Source organism: Lynx rufus, unplaced genomic scaffold (genome assembly GCF_022079265.1).
Source record: "Lynx rufus isolate CCGP_SWC_20201006 ecotype Redwood Valley unplaced genomic scaffold, mLynRuf1.p SCAF_16, whole genome shotgun sequence".
NCBI classification, from domain to species: domain Eukaryota; kingdom Metazoa; phylum Chordata; class Mammalia; order Carnivora; family Felidae; genus Lynx; species Lynx rufus.
In genome coordinates, this window is record NW_025814830.1 from 2,700,828 (window position 1) to 2,707,230 (window position 6,403).

Below are 6,403 nucleotides of genomic sequence, written 5' to 3' on the forward strand. Positions count from 1 at the left end.
GCCTGGAGAGAGTTTCCATTCTGCAGCACAGGGAGAGGGAATCTAATCAGATCCTGGCAGTCTGTGAACTGAGACAGTTTAGAGTTCGGGGAATTCAAAGCGACTCAAGTTCATGGGGCAGATCACAGGAGAGGACAGAGCTGCACCCAGGGTGAGAGAGTTCCCCCCATAGGATTTTCAGTTGTGAGCAGCACATATATGTGCGGAAACTCCCAGGGCTGGAGAAAGAACCACTGGAAATGAACAGGCAGAACCATCCTTGGAGGTTGCACACGTGGGGAATAATTTGTGTTTCCACCAGCTGGAATGGAAACCCCTCCTAACATCGGGAGAATCACAGTGGGACTTCAGAAAAATAGTGACTCTACTGGGTGATTCATGTTGGCTCTAGACTAAAGGCTGCTCTGAACCCTCCTGACAAAGTAGAAATGCAAGCGGCTACCAACGCAAACTGTTTCCAAGTAATTTAACTCCTTCCCAGACCAAAGCCCAGTAGTATTTAAAGAATAGAAAGGAATCCCATCGACCAACAATGTCAAACTCAGTGTCTGGCATCTAGTCAAAACCTACCCAGGGATGCAAATAAAAACAAAAACAAAAACAGGAAAACAGGACCTGTAAACGTGAAGAAAAGTCAATAGAGACCCAGAATTGGCATGGGTGACAGAATTAACAGAAAATGATGTTAAAAACAGCCATTGTAAGTGTTCTGTATGCTCAAGAAGGTGGTGTCAAGTGGATTATAAGAATTATAATTTCCTGGGGTTTCTCTCCACGGGAGCAAAGGGATAGATGAGGCCCAGTCTAGTCACTGGAGCCCCTAACCCCAGGTTGTTCAGCCTCCCAGGAAGAGGCCAGAAGATCATTTCTATCAGTGAGGACCAGGTCCTGTGAGGAGGAGACCCAGACCCACTGAAGTTGGGGAGTGTAGTTTGGTCTGTGTCTAGTCCGTCTTTGGTTTTTGTGGGAACTGAGGCACCTGTGCACGGCCACAGGTTTCTGGAAAGTGTGGTTTGGGGTGCATGGTCTTCCTAGTTACGGGCTGGTGCTTCTTGGCTGTTTGGCTGCCACGGGGGTTCTGGCACATGTAGTTCATCTGCCTTTGTCTGTTTTTCTTCACATGAGAATCTGGCCTGGGTCCAAGCGGTTGTTGAAGAGGGTGCCTGTCAGAACCTTATCAAAGACCGCTGGGGCTTCTGTATGCAGCATGTGAGGGAGCTGGCTTTCCATGGGTCAGTTCCAAACTCATCCTGTGGCTCAGCTTGGGCAAGGTCAGATCTTGGTAGGTCTGTCCTGCTGTATGGCTGGGGTAAGAGATGGCACTAGACAGCTCCTTTGTTGTGTGGGAGGCATTCGCCCTTGTTCCTCCGGGTTCTAGGTGGCTAGATGGACCCCGTGTTGGGAGCTTGGGAGGGGAATTTGATTGTGGGTCCTACTGAACCTTACTATACCTTCTATCCCACCCCTTCCCCTCCTGGTCCCCAGAAAAACTTGGAGTGTCTTTGTGTTCTGTGGGGTGTCTTGTCCTGGCCTCCTCTTACCCGCTGTGTCACCATGAACAAAAAACTTCTAGAACAGTGTCTGCCATGCAGTGCCTTGAGGACTAAGCAAGCAACTTTCAAATAGTATTCTTATGAATGAGATGATTTAGGCAGAAAGAAATTTGATTTACACACTTTAGAACATACAACAATCTGTACACATTTATAGATTCTACCTACTTTGTCTTGATTTCCAGCCTAGAGCTTCAGTCTCTAGATTTTAGAACCTGCCAGACCTCAGAGGAGAAGTCCAGAATCAGCTACCCCACAACAAGTTGTCTGGTGCTGATTTGGTACAGGGGAGGATTTACTCCAGGTTTGCCTTTTTCTGTGTTTGTAGGTTTGTTTTAGGGGTGAAGGTAGAAGACTAGAGATTCCTAGTTGGTGTGTGGGCTGATTAGTCCCCTGTCTGAGGCTGTCTTCCTAACCTTAGCTTTGTGCTTTTGAGGGTTCATCCTTCATGAAAAGAGGGGAGTTGAGTAATTGTCAAAACCCTAAAAGCTAGCCTCTCATTGAAATGTCTCCTTTAGGGGCGCCTGGGTGGTTCAGTCCGTTAAGCGGCCGACTTCGGCTCAGGTCATGACCTCATGGTTTGTGGGTTTGAGCCCTGCGCCGGGCTCTGTGCTGACAGCCTGGAGCCTGCTTCAAATTCTATGTGTGTCTCTCTCTCTATTCTTCCCCTGCTCGCGCTCTGTCTCTCTCTGTCTCTCTCCCTCTCAAAAATAAATAAACATTTTTAAAAAATGGCTCCTTTATCCTTGGTCAGCGCTCTCTTGTCAGATGTTCAGAACCAGAAAAGACAATTGACTAAAAATGCTGACCATTTCCTAAGAACAGAAGAAAACTTGAAGGTCCTGGTGGGTTTTTGTTTGTTTCTGTATTTTGCCTTCATTCTCATGGGTTTGCAGAGGCATGTAAAAATAATTATCAAATGGAAACATACGCTTTCCTAAATTCAGAATTTAAGGAAAAATAAGCCATAACATTAAGATTAGGACAAAGGTAGAATAGGGAAATGTAGACCATAGAGTTCACTTAAAGGAATACTGGTGAATAGATATGTAAGAATGTATGATGTATGTAAGTTGAATTACAAATACTTTATAGATTTTATTTTTAAGTAATCTCCATGCTCAACGTGGGGCTCAGACTCAACCCCAGGATCAAGAGTCTCACACTCTACTGACTGAGCCAGCCAGGTGCCCCAAATTACAAATACTTTCTAATGTTTCCATTATCAATAATGTGTTAGTTTTCTCTTGCCCAAAAAATTCTCACAAACTTTTATAATGCAAATTTATTATCCCACAGAGGTTTGGATTGGCTTGGCTAATTTCTCTGCCCTGAATTCCATAAGACTGAAATCAAGGTGTGGACCCACAGGGCTTTTTTAAAAATGTTTTTATTTATTTATTTATTTTTTTGAGAGAGAGAGAGAGAGAGAGAGAGAGAGAGAGCGCGAGCTGGGGAGGGGCAGAGAAAGAGGGAGACACAGAATCTGAAGCAGGCTCCAGGCTCTGAGCTGTCAGCACAGAGCCCAATGTGGGGCTTGAACTCATGAACCGTGAAATCATGACCTGAGCTGAAACCAAGAGTCAGACACCTGACCAACTAAGCCACCCAGCCACCCCGACATTTTATCTTATGTATTTGGTAGATTCACTCATAAATTTTGTAGTTTCTGTAGGCTTTCTTGGGTTTTCTTTATACAGAATCCTGTTGTCTGCAAATAACAATATTCTTTTCTGATACTTAATCCTATTATTTTTCATGTCTTATCGCGCTGTGAGGTCCTCTAGTGTGATGTAGAGTATGGGAGTGAACATTTTGTCTCATTCTCAGTCTTAAAGGAAAAGTGCATTTTGCACCTGGAATGGTTGTGAATTTTGGTGCCTCAAGGACAGACTGTGCTGGGTTGAATGGTATGTCTTGTTTTTATTATTGTTGTTAATTTTATTATTATTTTAGTGGTAGCTATAGAGCTCACAGTGTGACATCTTTTAATTCATCAAGGTTGACTTAGAATTGATATTGTGCCATTTTACACTATTCATTTCACACATGACACCTTACCTTTCCTGCTTCACACTTGTAATTCACACATTCCACATCACACTTCCAAAAATGTAATAACCTAAGGGCCATATAATTCCTTTTAGGTCCACACCTTGTCTTTTGAGCTATTGTTGTCCCACTTTTTAGTTTTTTATTGTTATAAGCCCACCTTACAGTGTTATTTATTTTGTACTAAGGCAATAAACGGTGAGATAGTAAATATTTTCAGCTTTGCTGGCTATACAGTCTCTATCACATCTGTTCAATGATCTCTTCTAGAGCAAAAGCATTCAGAGATATGTAAACAAATGGATGTGGCTATGTTCCAATAAAACTTAATTTACAGAAGTAGTCAGGGAGCTGAATTTGGCCTATGGACCTCGCTTCTAAACAATTCATCCTTTAAGGAAAATGAGAAGAATATCTTATTATTTACCATATCTGGTGTTGACTACTTTCTACTGATCGGAGTTTTCAACTAGAAAATTTTCTTTCAGCCTGAAAACATCCTTTAGGATTTCATTTGTGCAGATCTTTCAGCAGTGAATTCTCTCAGATTTTGCTTATTTAAAAATGTATCTCCAGTGGCTCTGTGGTGTAATGTGTAGTGCATTGGACTTCTAGTGACGAAAATGTCTTTATTTCACACTGCTTTTAAAATAATATTTTCCCTGAGGATAGAATTCTGGGTTAACAGTGCTTGTTTGTTTGTTTGTTTGTTTGTTTGTTTGTTTATTGGTCACTTTAAAGATGTGATTAAAGTATCTTCTGACCTCCCAGAATTGTTTCTGGTTAGAAGTCAGCAATCATTCCTATCGCTATTTCCCAGTATATAATGTGCGTTTTTCCCCCTCTGACTCTTTTCAAGATTTAGTTTTTATCTTTGGTTTTCAGCAGCTTCAGTGTGATGTGCCTGAAATGTGCTTTGTCATTAAAAGATATCATATTTTCCTTTTAATGTCTTTAGGGTTAGTAGTGTTGATTAATTTTTCATCACTTTGTTTTAGTTTCTCTTCTCTCTTTTTTGTTAATCAGTCTCCCTATGGCTTTACCAATTTTAGTAATCTTTTCAATTTTCTTGTTTATCAGTTTCCTATTCATTTGTTTTTAGCGTGTTTAGTTTGTTTGCTGTTTTTCCCCCTAGCCTCATAAAGTGGCAATTAGATCATTGATTTTACACCTTTCTCTTTTACCTATAACCACTGGTAGGCTGCATTTATGTTATGTAGACCTTATCAGTATAACTGCCAAGCACACACAATGATTTTTTTAATTTTTAAAAAAATATTCTTTTTTTTCTTTGAGAGAGAGACAGAGCATGAGTGGGGGAGGGGCAGAGAGAGAGAGGGAAACACAGAGTCTGAAGTAGACTCCAGGCTCTGAGCTGTCAGCCCAGAGCCTGATGCAGGGCTCAAACTTGTGAACTGGGAGATCATGAGCTAAAGTCAGATGCTTAACCGACTAAGCCACCCAGGCACCTCTAATTTTTTTTATTTGTTTTTGAAAAAGAGAGAGAGAGAGAGAGAGGGAGAGACATGGAGGGAGGGAGGGAGGGAGGGAGGGAGAGGGAGAGGGGCAAAGAGGGGGACAGAGGATCCAAAGCAGGCTCTGTGCTGACAGCAGAGAGCCCGATGCAGGGCTCGAACCCACCAGCTGTAAGATCAGGACCCGACCTGAAGTTGGATGCTCAACCACCTGAGCCACCCAGGCACCCCCAGAATGATATTTTTAAAGTGGGCCATGGTTTTGAGAATTGGTAAAGATCAGTCATGCCTGGTAATAACCCACTTTGTCAATATTTTCCTTCCTAGTTAGTGCTTTTTGCATCTTGTATATGAAATCTTTGCATATCCCATAATAATCAATGAGTCTTGTAAGTTTTTCCCTAGAAATTTGAATACTTCATTGTTTATATTTAGGCCTGTGATCCATCCTGTATTTACTTTTCGGTATGTGTGAGGTGGGAGTGAAAATCTTGCCCCCTCCCTATATAGTTATCCAATTGAACAACTGTTGTTGAAAAGACCATTGTTTTTCCCCTACTGAATTACATTGGCATCTTGTCATAAAATAGGTAATTTTGTATACTGAGTCGTCTTTCTGGGATCTTTGTATTTTTTTCTATTGTTGTATTTACTATCCTCGTACTAATAATACTACCATATCTTGATTACTATAGGTTTTTATGTATTAAGTCTTAAAATCTGTGAGGGTTATGCTCTCCAGGTTTTTTCTTCTTCAACATTGCCTTGGATATTCCAAGTCTTTTCTACATCTGTATACAGTTTAGAATTGACCTCTATGTTTCTTACTCTCTCCTTTGCATTTCAGGCTGGGGGTTTAGATCTCTATTCCAATATACTAATTCTTCATCTGTATCTGTTCAGCTATTAAATTGTCAATTAGGTCACCAGTTTTAGTTACTATATACACTATATACAGTCAGTTCTTATTATTGACAATAGTTACATTCTGTAAAGTCACCATGAACACTGATTACCAAATATTGAACAATTGCTCCTAGGAGAAATATGGGTTAGATTCCTGTGAGCCCCTGGTCACAACATTTTCGTCAAGCAATGCATAACCTTGGTTTTTGTGTGCTTATGTTTAAAGACACCTTATTTAACATATATCATTAATTTATTGATATAAATCTCATGACCAACTACATTATAACTCATGCCTATACAGAGCTTATCTAACACATATATTTTCTCCATAAGGGGCATCACTGCCTTACTGCCTTATTGCACTTAGGAACATTAAACAGTTTTTCAGCACGTGCTTGGGGACCATTTCAAATA